General features: G+C 41.9%; 1 protein-coding gene across 4 annotated transcripts in view; it reads left to right on the forward strand.

Moving 5' to 3' along the window:
- Positions 1 to 10305: 10305 nt before the first annotated feature.
- Positions 10306 to 14214, forward strand: part of C15H2orf42 (chromosome 15 C2orf42 homolog) — a 32396-nt gene continuing 28487 nt past the window's right edge. For 3 of the 4 annotated variants that reach the window (XM_045980020.1, XM_045980022.1, XM_045980023.1), the window contains exon 1: positions 10408 to 10492. The gene's annotated coding sequence lies outside the window, so the exon portion shown is untranslated. Of the gene's footprint in view, positions 10327 to 10407; positions 10493 to 14214 lie in introns of those variants that run through there. The other variant, XM_045980021.1, reaches the window with a different exon arrangement.

The raw sequence follows: 14214 nt of genomic DNA on the forward strand, positions 1-14214 counted from the left end.
ATGTTCTAGTACAGAAGTCAATAAAAGTAGAGGGGGAAAAATAAATAGGAATCAATTCAGGAGGTTTAAATACAACCAACAGGAGTTCCAGGAAGAGAACTGAGAAAATAAAGCAGTGGTTGGAATTTATTAGAAAATAAAATTTCTTGGGGCGCCTGGGTGGCTCAGTGGGTTAAGCTGCTGCCTTCAGCTCAGGTCATGATCTCAGGGTCCTGGGATCGAGTGCCGCATCAGGCTCTCTGCTCAGCAGGGAGCCTGCTTCCCTCTCTCTCTCTCTCTGCCTGCCTCTCTGTCTACTTGTGATCTCTCTCTCTCTGTCAAATAAATAAATAATAAAATCTTTTAAAAAAAAAAAAGAAAAAATTTCTTGATAAATTATGAGTGTAGGGGGTGCCTGGGTGGCTCAGTGGGTTAAAGCCTCTGCCTTCCGCTCAGGTCATGATCTCAGGGTCCTGGGATCGAGCCCCGCATCAGGCTCTCTGCTCAGCAGGGAGCCTGCTTCCCTTCCTCTCTCTCTGCCTGCCTCTCTGCCTACTTGTGATCACTGTCTGTCAAAAAAGTAAATAAAATCTTAAAAAAAAACTTATGAGTGTAAAGATTGAAAAAAAGCTCTTACTAAATTAGCACAGTAAATATTAAAGACCCGTAGGAAGGCACATCACCATGAGACTTTAGGACGCCAGATATAAAGAGAATAAAATTTACCAGAGAGCAGAAGAATTGAGAATAATACTCAACAGCAACACTAGAAACTAGAGATCCATGGGTAGTGACTTCAAAAGTTTGAATTATATATCCAATGATATTTTATACACACACGTGCACTGTCATGGGTGACCGTAAAATAAAATTTTTGGATGTGCAACTTGAAAGATTCTCTTCCCTGAGTTTACTGGTTCTCAGTTACTAGATAAGCTCCGTGAACATGAGAACAAATTAAAAAAATGTGTCTGGGGGGGCGCCTGGGTGGCTCAGTGGGTTAAAACCTCTGCCTTTCGCTCAGGTCATGATCCCAGGGTCCGGGATCGAGCCCCGCATCGGGCTCCTTGGCGGGGAGCCTGCTTCCTCCTCTCTCTCTCTCTGCCTGCCTCTCTACTTGTGATCTCTATCTGTCAAATAAATAAATAAAAAATCTCTAAAAAAAAAAATGTGTCTAGGAATTGGATCCAACATGGATCCATGGATAACAGCTGTGAAGCAACTCAGCAGTGAGTCTAGATCAATGGTCAGAGGGCTCAACTTGATCATCTGACGGTTTGGCTATGTAGATAATTACAGAATGAGCCATTTTACAGTAGGATGGAGGATGGTGTTGGAAGAAAATCGGGCAGGTGAAAGAGGCAATTGTTGGGGAAAATTTCCTACCGTTAAAGAAATATTCTCTTCCTGGGCAGAGTACATGTACTAAGATTTAAGTTTTCCTGAATTAGACCGGTAAATATTTGTAGTATTCCACTGCTTAGAATATTGGTGGATTTCCCCTGCCTATCATCTGTTTCTATCATTTGTTCTAAGTTCTTTTTATCTTTTTTTGCTTTTCTCATTTCTTATCTCTTGTTTGGTAACATGCTTCCTATGATTTCCAGACTCATTGTGCTCCTTTTAATTTAGTAATTTTTTAAAAGATTTATTTTAGATATTGAGAGTGAATGAATGAGGGGAGAGGCAGAGGGAGAGAGGGAATCCACAAGCAGACTCCCCGCTGAGCATGGAGCCTGGTGTTGGACACCATCTCAGACCCTGAGAGATCACGACCCGACCAGAAACTAAGAGTCGGCTGCTGAACTGACTGAACCACCAACGCACCTCTAGTCTTCATTTCTGAAATGGTTTTGTCATTTTCTGTTTCCTAAGTTAATACCAATTTCTGTTTCGCTTCAGGGACATATCATCCCTGAGTTCTTGGGGGTTTTTGTTGTTGTTTAATTTTAGTTCCAGTAGAGTTAGTTTAGGTGTACGGTATAGTGATTCAACAGTTCTATGTATTAGTGCTCATCGAGGTAAGTTACTCTCAATCCTTTTTACCTATTTCACCTATCAGCGCACCCACCTCCCCTCTGGCAACCATTTGTTTGTTCTCTGTAGTTAAGGGTTTGTTTTTTTTGGTTTGTCTCTTTTTTTCTTTGTTTTGTTTCTTAAATTCCACGTATAAGTGAAATCACATACAAGTCAAATCATTTGTCTCTGACTAAATTCACCTAGGATTATACTCCAGATCCATACATGTTGTTGCAAGTGGCAATATTTTATTCTTTTTCATGGCTAAGTAATTGTGTGTGTGTGTGTGTAAATCCCACATCTTCATTCATCTATCAATGGGCACTTGGGCTGCTGCCAGAGATTTGAATTAATGTTTACATATCCTTTGGGGAAATACTTCGTAGTGAGATTACTGGATCATATGGTAATTCTATTTTTAATTTTTTGAGGAACCTCCATACTGTTTTCTACAGTGGCTGCACTGCGTGCATTCCCACCAGCAGAGCATGAGGGCTCCTTTTTCTCTACATTCTCACCAACGCTTGTTCCCTGTGTTTTTATTTTTGCCATCCTGACAGGTGTGAGGAATTCTTGTACTTCTTAGTTGCAATTGTTTCATTAGTTTTATTTAATTCACGTTGGATGGTTGTGTATTATTTGCAGCTACTTTGTGGGAACATTTTTCTTGTGTGTTCTGTCCAGGGAAACTCTAGGTGAGTTTTGCTGTTTCATATTTTAGAGTATGGCACAAGTGCTGTGTTATCCTTTCCATTTATTTGTATTTGAAACTGTTAGGAGAATGTAGGAGAGGAACCCTGTCCAGTTTTCTCACCTCCCTCCTCTGGAAACAATGAATTATCTGTCTTGGGATGTGACTTTTTTTCCCCAGATTTTATTTATTTGTTTGAGATAGAACAGGAGCAGGGGGAGAAGCAGAGGGAGAGGGAGAAGCAGACTCCCCGCTGATCAGGAAGCCTGATATGGGCCTCTATCCCAGGACCCCAGAATCATGACCTGAGCCAAAGGCAGACGCTTAACCGACTGAGTCACCCAGGCACCCCAAAAAGGATATCTTAATATAAATTAATTGCTAAATAGTATGGGGTGGTTAACTACTAAAAGGGGTAAAAAACAACCATTAAAGGGATCCAGAAGTCGCAGGTGAAAATGAAAGCAGCAACTACTTAATAAACAGTAGACAAGGAGGGAATTAGGGGTTTAGGATAGCCCTGAGATTCTGACCTCTTTCAAGGGAACTTGGTTACCGCAGAATGTGCAGCCTGGCGAAGAAACATGCCAGAGGGTGTGGCCCATAGCTGGTCCATAGAAGTCATCTACTGTTGCCAGAGAGCATGAACAGGCTGACGCTGGTCTATAGTGATGGTCCATTGGGTGGGAAAACAGCCAGGGTCTCCAGATTTAGCAAATTAAAACATAATCCCAAACAGTGCAAGGAGTATACTTAAACTAAGCATTATTTAATTTGGTATTCTGTATATCACTGCTAGAAACATCTATAAGCTGCTGTAGCCAAAGTTGCCAAGGAAGCAGCTGTGAGGGTGTGGGGGTGGGGGGTGTAGTCTGAGGATGCAGCTGGCTGGGACAGGTCCCAGAAGACCCCTGAGGGGAGTGTCAGTGGGTCTCCCATACACTGGTCCACTGGCACTGAATAAAAAGAGAATTAGTACCATAAAGGAAGTGCTTTCCCATCACTATCCTCTTCCATTGTTCCCCCAGTGCCCTCTATTGACAAAGCCTAACATTGAGCCAACTGGCAAAAAAGATGTTTGACAAAACAAGGAAAAGAAGGGTGGGGTGGGGACTGAGACTCCTATCATTCCCATGGCTCCTTGCCACCTATCTGCCTTTTTTGCCCACTTTGTTTTCAAGTCTCTACTTAAATGTCTCTTCCTCTAAAAGGCATTCCTTTACCAACAATCTAAATCATAAATCAGTAGCTTCTCAAATCTTACAAAGCTTTTTATAGCATTTGTCATAATTTTTAATTAATACAGTTGACCCTTGAACAATACAGATGAGCACCAACCCTGCGCACAGTTGAAAATCTATTTATTTAACCTTCAACTTCCCCAAAACAACTTTTATTAGCTTACTGTTGATTGGAAAACTTAACCAGTAATATAAACAGTTGATCAACACATAATCTGTATGTCATAAATATTATATACTGTATTTTTTTTTTAAGTAGGCTCCAAACCCAGTGCGGATCCCAGTGTGGGGCTTGCATTCACAACCCCGAGATCAAGATCTGAGCTGAAATCAAGAGTCAGATGCTTAACTGACTGAGCCACCCAGGCACCCCTATACTCTATCCTTACAATAAAGAAAGCTAGAGAAAAAGCTATTAAGAAAATCCTAACTGGAAGGGTGTGGGTAATTCAGATGGTTAAGCATCTGCCTTCAGCTCAGGTCATGATCCTGGAGTCCTAGAATGAAGGTCCACATCAGGTTCCCTGCTTAGCAGAGAGTCTGCTGCTTCCTCTTCCTCTGCCCCTCCCCATACACATGCTTGCTCTTGCTCAAGTTTTTGTGGTTTTTTTTTTTTTTTTTAAATATAATAGTATTGGGGTGTCTGGGTGGCTCAGTGGGTTAAAGCCTCTGCCTTCGGCTCAAGTCATGATCTCAGGGTTCTGGGATCGAGCCCCACATCGGGCTCTTTGCTCAGCGGGGAGCCTGCTTCCTCCTCTCTGCCTGCCTGCCTCTCTGCCTACTTGTGATCTCTGTCAAATAAATAAATAAAATCTTTTTAAAAAATCATAATAGTATTATACTGTAATGAAAAAAAATCTGCATATAAGTAGCTGCACACAGCTTAAGAGGGCCAACTGGTGTATTTTATTTGTATTATTTGTATGATCATATTTTTAAAACTTGTGTTCTTCACTAAACCAAAAGCTGACAGCTATTTTCTTTAATACCCTGAATGTCCAGTACCTGCAAAATAATAGTTGCTCATACATGTTTGTCGAGTTTAATCAATTAATTAAACTTTTCTTGTACAGTCTGATTTTGACTAAATGGCTTTTCTGCCATGTGCTGATAGTACTACCAACTAGAATACTGGGTGTGAGGTGATAAAAGCTAAAACTAAAAGATCAAATCAAGGCCAATTCTTTATGCCAAGTAATTTGAACTTTATTTATCCTAAAGGTCCAAGGGATCCATTGATCTAATTTGTGTTTAGTCAAGATGTCTCCCAGGCTCTTGATTTGGGCGAGCAGGTGGATGGTGGGACTAGTTACTGGGGTGGGAAAAGGCAGAGGTGCAGTTTGGGAGGGCAAGTAAGGCTAGAAGCTAGTTAGAGGGCAGGGGAGGAGAGCTAATGAGTTCCAGCCTTCAACATGCAGCTGGGACATGTGTGACATGTGAGTAATGATACGGAATTTAGAGGAGAAATCCAGGCTGAATATAGAGATGAGAGTCATCAGCATTTAGGTGGTAGCTTGAAATCCGTGAAATGGAAATCACCCAGAGATGCTAAAGTGAGAAAAACTCTTAGGTCATCAGTGTTTAAGGGGGCAGAGTCAGAGAAGCTTGCCAAGGAGAATGAGAAAGAGCTGCCTGATGGGTGGGAGAAATACAGGGGGTCCTTGACATTGCAGGAATCGAGGTGGAAAAACTTCAAGGAAATAGTAGTAGCCAAGTGTGTCAAATACTGGAGGAAGGAAAAATGTAAGTGTGGGGAAGAAAAACAACAGTAGGTTTAGAAATAAGAAAGTACCTTTAAAATGAGCATTTTCAGTGAGGTAGTGGGTGCAGATTGTGGACTACAGTGGGTCAAGGTGTGGGAATGAGAACAGTTTAGTTAGTGCAGATTGGCTTCCTGTTTGGCTATAGAGAGAAGGAAGGAGAAGGAGAAGAGTTTAAGAAAGCAATATATCTCAATATAATAAATATGAATAAATTACAAAATTAAATGACCACCAAAAAAAAAAAAAACCCTATCATTCAACCATCTGGAAGTATAAAACAGAAAGATTCACCTCCTCTTTATATAAAAAGTTGGAACTACCATTAAAGAATGTGTTTTTGTACAGGTGTATAGTGTTTCTCTGCAATACATAGAATTTGAAGTTTGGGGGATGCCTGAGTGGCTCAGTTGGTTAAGCATCTCCCTTCAGCTCAGGTCAAGATCCCAGGGTCCTGGGATTAAATCTCACATCGGTCTCCTTGCTCAGCGGGGAGTCTGCTTCTGCCTGCAGCTTCCCCACTTGTGTACTCACACTCTCTCTCTCTCTCTGGCAAATAAAATCTTTTTTAAAAAATTGAAGAAATTAAAGAAACATGAATTGTAAAAATTATTTTTAAGTTGCCCTCCTAAAAACTGGTAACATTTTACACTCTAAACAGGGATGTCAGAAAGTACTTATTTCCCCTCACCTTTACCAGTTGCTGATTGTTGCGTTTTTATTTTTGTAACAACCTGATGCATGTAAAATAATCTCTTTAATTGTATTACACCAGTCCAAGTAAAGTCAGTTTTTCCATGATAATTGGCTATTGTATTTCTTTTCTGACATAATTGTTCATATTCTCTGTCCCTTTCTTGATTAGATTTTTAGTTTTATCAGTAGGTAGGAATCCTGTATGTAGCTTGGATACTCACAAATCCTTTCCGGAAGAGTGTACCCTATATCCAGGCCCCTCAAGATTAACTCAGTTTAAAATCATCAATTAGGAGCTCACAGTCAAAAACTCCCAAACACATGAAGAACCCCAAGACCCAGGAGGGATTCAACAGAAACAAAGAGCAGCAGAATTTGAACTCCAAAGACTTCAGCCATTATAGTAATCATATATTAAATACATAATAACTATTTCATATGTCTTTTTAAAGATTTTATTTATTTATTCGACAGAGATCACAAGTAGGCTGAGAGGCAGGCAGAGATGGCGGGAGAAGTAGGCTCCCCGCTGAGCAGAGAACCCAAAGCCCTGGACTGGATCCCAGGACCCTGAGACATGACCTGAGCCAAAAGCAGAGGCTTAACCCACTGAGCCACCCACACGCCCCTTTCATATGTCTTTAGAAATAAAGGCTGTAAGAAAAATATGAGCAAGGAAGAAGTAACTGTCAAATCATTAGTAGAATTTTAAAAGGAACTGATAAAGCCTCTCGAAGTTAAAAATACAACAGCTAAAATTTAAAAATTCAATGGACTGACTAGCCCAAATTAGAGATAAAGAAATCTGTACTTTGGAACAGTACAGAGGCAAAGGGATAGAATATAGGAAAAGAGCATGGAAAGTAAAATGAGAAATCTAAAATACATTTAAAAAAAGATTTTACGGGGTCACCTGGGTGGCTCAGTGGTTTAAGCCACTGCCTTTGGCTCAGGTCATGATCTCAGGGTCCTGGGATCGAGTCCCGCATCAGGCTCTCTGCTCGCCAGGAAGCCTGTTTCCTCCTCTCTCTCTCTGCCTGCCTCTCTGCCTACTTGTGATCTCTCTGTGTCAAATGAATAAATAAAATCTTAAAAAAAAAAAAAAAGATTTTACGTAATCTCTGCACTCAACATTGGGCTCGAACCCACAACCCCAATATCAAGAGTCCCAGGCTCTACCAACTGAGCCAGCCAGGTGGCCCTAAAATATATTTAAACTGGAGTTTCACAAAATAAAACGATATGGGATAGACAATACTTGAAGAAATTGTGACTGAGAATTTTCCAGAATTATAGAAAGCTAGCAATTCTCAGATCCAAGAGTCACAATAACTCCTAAGAGGGAAAAATAAAATGAAGTACATAATGACACACATAGTCAAACTGCAGATTATCAACGACAGAAAATCTTAAAGCAGCAGAGGTGGGGAAGAAGTCACTATTATTTTACTATTATTTTCATATCCTGGCTTGCCATACAGTTGGAACTTTTACAATGTCATTTCTCTAACGTTTTCCTTCCTTGTGTAATAATTGTACTATTACAGCATATCTTGATGCCATGGAGGATCACTGAATTAATAGCTTGACTCAAGGATCACAACAAAAATCTGCCTCAAGGCTGAAAAAATGATGTTTTGAGAAAAGGGAAAGAAGGTCTACGATGTCAAACCATAATGAGAGTATTATACAATTCTGAGAATTTTATTTATGAGAAGGCTGAGAAAGGACTTCTATGAGGGTAATGCTTCTTCAAAGGCCACTCTTTGAAGGAGGAATAGAAGAACCCTGTGTGTTTGGCTTGGAAGGAAGAAACCTCTTCTAGAATGGGGCTGTTTGATAGCTTCTTTCCTGACTGGAATGTATAACGTGTCTAAAATTCAATGAAAATCCACAAATCTCTTAGGACACATTTAGGCAAATAAGTGAAAGAATTTAAAACACTTCTCTAAAACAGGGTGTAAGAGTGTGGACAGTATTGACTCCGTCTTTAGCCTCACGACCTTATCCATGTCCCTGTGATCACCTCCCCTGGGGCTGCATGTTCTAGGTCCCCTAGATGTTAATGTATGCCATGACCAGAATATGAAGAAGCTTGCTCTTGCCTTCTCTAAATTTGTTTAGATAACTCATAGAGATAAGAACCCCCCCCATTCCCTGATGCACAGAGGGTGTAATGAGGTCTGTTAAATGTTAGCTATCAATTAAATGCATGCAGACCCTTTGACCTCACTACAGTGCCCTCCTGAACATCCCTTCGTTTTATAAAATCTATACACTGAGGTCTGGATTTTGTAGAGAATACCTGCACAGCTGCCTGGATCACCACCCAATTAATAGAATTCTATAAACTGTAGGGAGTTGACCACTTCATTTTTTGGCTTCAAAAGTGCCTTCTTGGTTTGGAGGATACTTCCCAGTCCCTCCTCCCCACTTTCTAACACAGGGTCTCTCAACTTTGGCACTATTGACATTGTGGGTCAGATAATTCTTTGTTGTGAGGACCGTCCTGTGTATTGTAGGATCTTTCCCCCCGCCCCCAAGATTTTAAGTAATCTCTACACCCAGTCTGGTTCTCCAACCCACAACTCCTGAGATCAAGAGTCAAGGCGCTACTGACTGAGTCAGACAGGTGCCCCTTGGGATCTTTAATAACATCCATGGTATCTATTCACTAGAGGCCAGTAGCAGTATTCACGGTGAAGAAGTGCTTTAGAGAATCACTTGACACCCATACACTCATAAACACAAACAGGCATTGAAGCCCTACAGTATGACTAGGTGATCATCCAGATGACCCAGGATATACTGATTATCATTTTAAAACTTACAGTGGAGGGGCCCCCTGGGTGGCTCAGTTGGTTAAGCACCTGCCTTCAGCTCAGGTCTTGATCCCAGGATGCTAGGATCAAGCCCTGCACGGGGCTCCCGGCTGAGCGGGGAGCCTGCTTCTCCCTCTCCCTCTGCAGCTCCCCTGGCTTGTGCTTTTTCCTCTCTCTGTCAAATAAATAAAATCTTTAAAACAAACAAAGAATAACCACTTGTAATCAAAATGGAAACACAAAATTGGAAAAATATCGCGGAAAACTGTGTCCACCCCTTTCCTCCATGTAGCAAACCAGAATCCTGGAAAGGACCATTTCTCTTATTAATAGACGAGAAGACTAACGTTTTTAGTCAACCTGCCCACAGTGTCACCCCTAGTAAGTAACAGAATCAAGGCCAAAGCCACAGGAAACCTCATTTCAGAATTTTCCAATACATAGTGGCCTCATCCTTAACATTGCATTCTGAAGCTGTCCTCAGCCACGAACAGAGTATGGAGATTTATTCTGTGTGAGTCCAAGGACCAGAACTAAAACACCCAGGAAGCCGATTTCAATTCATTATAAATGTAAACGTTCGAGTAGTACGTCAGAATGTAGTTAAGGTAGAAAAAGAAGGCTAAGAAACGAGTTCTGTGAGTCCCTTGATACAAACAAGTTTTGCAAACAACGAATACTCTAGTGGACAAGACTTCCCTTGCCAAAACGCTAAATCACAGCCAACATCTGCTAATACTGCAGGTAATTTATGACGATTTTTGCTCCGATAACCAGTGAATTCTACGCAGAAACAGTGCTTTCTCGGGACTGAAACAGTCATGATCAGCCCGAGAACCCTATCGGTGCCTTCTGTCCCAGCACGGTCGTCCAGAAGCACTCCAGGCCCTCGGAAGAACCGAAGCATCACAGCCGCGGCGTTAGTCCAGACTCCACCGCGATACTCCCGCTGCAGTTCTTGGCCGCCTACAGGAGGAAACTACAACTCCCATCAGACCAGGCATGCCGAGTGGGCGGGTATCCGCCGCGCGTGGGCGGCCCTGACCAATAACGTCGGTCGTTACAGCGAACAGTTTGGCTGCGTTTGTAAAAGGCCGCGGCAGGCGAAGAGAGAGGAGGTGAGGGCGGTCATCAGCTTGGGGCCGTGGAGCCGCGGGTGGGGGATGGGGGGCGCGGGGCTGGTAAGGGGGTCCTGTTGACAGAAGGCGGGGGCAGCAGTGCGACGAAGGCGTAGATCTGGGAATCCTGGCGGAGAGCGTGGCCAAGGAGCAGGGTCCCGGCCAGGTGATGCTTCTGCTTGGGCCTACTTAGAACCGGAAGTGAGCCGTCGCGCGGGGAGGATGCCGGGAAGCAGGTCCTCGAGTGGTGCCTCTTGGGGTGGGCCGGGTCCCGGAAACCGTGCGGGAGGTGCGCGTCCTGCAGGCCGGTTTCCCAGGCACGCGTCCGCGGGGCCAGGGGCTGCCTTTCTCCGCTATTCCGAGACAGCCAGGGGTAATGGAAACCTAGGAATCAGGAGGCCTGGGTTCTAGGCATGTCCCTTCCTTTTACTTGTGGTTTGACAAGGAATCCTGTAGAGTACAAACTCACGTTAGATTATCTGCTTGCTGGCTGTGAGACATTCAGCAAATCACTCCTGTCTTTGAGCTAATTTCTTCAATTCTAAAATGGTAAATAGTACCCACTTTACTGGATTATGGTGAGCAATACCTGAGTAAATGCATGGGAAGGGCTTGTACTCGGTACAAGTTAGCAAGTTTTATGTTTTATTCATGACAATGATTCGTTCCCTTCCGTTAATGTTGCTTCACAAGCATTAAACAGTATCTACCAAACTGTACAGCTCTACAGCTGAACAATACCTGAATTAAAAACGCACCAATTTCAGGAAGCATTCCTGGGTTAGCTCTTCCAGCATCGGTCCGTTTACACCATCTTGCTGAACAGGCAGTTTTGTAAACTTGATTAGAAGAGACCTTTTTTTTTTTTAAAGATTATATTTATTTATTTGACAGAGAGAGACACACACAGAGGGAACATAAGCAGGGGGAGTGGGAGAGGGAGAGGCAGAAGCAGACTTCTTGTTGAGCCGGGAGCCTGATGTGGGGCTCGATTCCAGAATGCTGGGATCATGACCTGAGCTGAAGGCACACGCTTAACGACTGAGACCCCCAGGCGCCGGATAAGACACCTTTTTTAAGGCAGGATTCAAATACAGTTTCCTTTCTTTCTTTAATTATTTTTTTTAAGTTGAGGTAAAAATTATGTGTAACATACTAGTTTCAGGTGTATCAGGTAGTTCAGTATTTGCATACGCTGTGAAGTGATTGCCACAGTAAGTCTAGTTATTAGTCACCATACAAAGAAAGTTACAAAAAAAATTGTTTTTCCTTGTGATGAGAACATTGAGGATTTATTCTCTTGGCAGCTTTCAAATATGCAATATGATACTATCTACTGCAGTCATTTTGCAGTACCTTACATTCCCATGACTTATTTTATATCTGGAAGTTTGTACCTTTTGATCTCCTTCACCTGTTTCTCCTACCCTTCCATCCCCTCTTCCCTCTGGCACCCACCAGTCCGTTTTCTGTATGTATGAATTTTGCTTTGTTTTGTTTTTTTAGATTCCACGTACAAGTGAAATCATACGGTATTTGTCTTTCTCTGTCTTATTTCACTTAGCATAATACCTTTGAGGTCCATCCACATTGTTGCAAATGGCAATATTTCCTTCTCTTTTATGTCTGAGTAGTATTCCCAGGTGTATTCCAGTATAGTAATCTATTTTACAGATGCACATACACACCAAATGTTTATCCATTCATCCATCTTAGGTTGTTTCCATATCTTATCTATTTTAAGTAAAACTGCAGTGAACATAGGGGTGCATATATCTTTTCAAATTATTGTTTTCGTTTTGAATATGCTTGAAATATAGAATCTATGATAAGCGACAGGAGTCCATGTTTAAAATTCAAGTAATAGGGGCGCCTGGGGGGCTCAGTGGGTTAATAAGCCTCTGCCTTCAGCTCGGGTCATGATCTCGGGGTTCTGGGATCGAGCCCTGTATTGAGTTCTCTGCTCAGCGGGGAGCCTGCTTCCCCCTCTCTCTCTCTGTCTGCCTCTCTGCCTACTTGTGATCTCTGTCTGTCAAATAAATAAAGTCTTAAAAAAAAACAACTTAAAATTCAAATAATATAAAACTGAAATGTAAGTCTCCTCTGTACTACTTCCCAAGTCCTAAGTCACTTTTTCTAAGACCATACACATGTGTGTATATACCTTGTTTTTTCTTTTTTAAATCAAGACTGTCCTATATGAAGTGCCTTTTTTCATCCCACGTTATATCTTGATACTTCTTCCTTATCAGTACCTATAGATCTATCTTATTCTTCTTAATGGCTTTACAGTAGCATATTGTAGGCCTGCACCATAATTTCTTTAGCCAGTGCTTAGACTTTTTCCATTCTTGTGCAGTTCTGGACAACTTTGCATGGGGTATCCTTGTACATACTTTGTGTACATGTGAGAGGAAAACTCATGAAGTCTTAGAAGTGGAATTGCTAAGTTACAGTATATGTTTTACATTTATTTTATTTACATCCCTTTAAAGAAGATGTTGCAGTTTACGTTCCCACCAAAGATATGCAGTGCCTGTTTCTCCACATCTTCGTGAACACAGTGATAACATTTATCTTTTTTTTTTTAAGATTTTATTTATTTATTTGACAGAGAGAGAGATCACAAGTAGGCAGAGAGGCAGGCAGAGAGAGAGGAGGAAGCAGGCTCCCTGCGGAGCAGAGAGCCCAATGTGGGGCTCGATTCCAGGACCCTGCGATCATGACCTGAGCCAAAGGCAGCGGCTTAATCCACTAAGCCACCCAGGTGCCCCAACATTTATCTTTTTTGTCATTTTGCCAAAGTATTGTCTTGTTTTAATTTTCCTCTTGCTTATTGTAAGATAGAATTTTGGATGTTTACTGTGAAGTGTGTAAACCTAGCGATTCACAGACCTGTACCCCTGGGGATAAAAATACATTATATGTTTATAAAAAATAAGAAATTTTGAAAAATTAAAAAAAAAAGAATTTTGGATGTTTAAAATCATTTTTGTTTTTTATTTTTTCACAAGCTGTCTTTTCATGCTCTTTGCTCATTTTTCTAGTGGGTTTGTTTCTTTTTCTTACTGATTTGTAAAAGACTCTGACTTTAGAAAATTAGCTCTTTGGCATTTGCAGTCCAAATATTTTCCCTCTATTTTTAATGATGCCTTTTTATTTTATTTTTCAGCTTTAAAAAAATTTTTTTATTTATATGACAAAGAGAGAACACAAGCAGGGAGTGGCAGAGGGAGAGGGAAAAGCAGGTACCTACCAAGCAGGGAGCCTGATGCAGGACTCCATCACACGACTCTGGATTATGACCCGAGCCAAAGGCAGACACCCAATCAACTAAGCCACCTAGGCACCCCTAATTTTATTTTTTTAAGTAATCTGTACACCCAATGTGGGGATCAACCTCACAATCCCAGGATCAAGAATCACAAGCTCCACTGACTGAGCCAGCCCCTTTTAATGACAGCTTTCTTAGGAGCGCCTGGGTGGCTCAGTCAGTTAAGTCTCTAACTCCTGGTTTCAGCTCAGGTGATGATCTCCAAGTTGTAGGATGCATCCCAGTGTTGGGCTCCACACTCAACATGGAGTCTGCTTGTCCCTTCCCGCCCCTCCCACCCCTCCCCTTGCTCATAAATAAATAAATAAATCTATCTATCCATCTATCTTTTTTTTTAAAGAGCTTCATTTAGGGGCGCCTGGGTGGCTCGTGGGTTGAGGCCTCTGCCTTCAGCTCGGGTCATGGTCTCAGGGTCCTGGGATCGAGTCCCGCATCGGGCTCTCTGCTTGGTGGGGAGCCTGCTCCTCCCCCTCAACCTGTCTCTCTGCCTACTTGTGATCTCTGTCTGTCAAATAAATAAATAAAATTTAAAAAAAAAGAGCTTCATTTAAATA

The sequence above is a fragment of the Meles meles genome, chromosome 15, assembly GCF_922984935.1.
Source record: "Meles meles chromosome 15, mMelMel3.1 paternal haplotype, whole genome shotgun sequence".
In the NCBI taxonomy this organism is placed as follows: Eukaryota; Metazoa; Chordata; class Mammalia; order Carnivora; family Mustelidae; genus Meles; species Meles meles.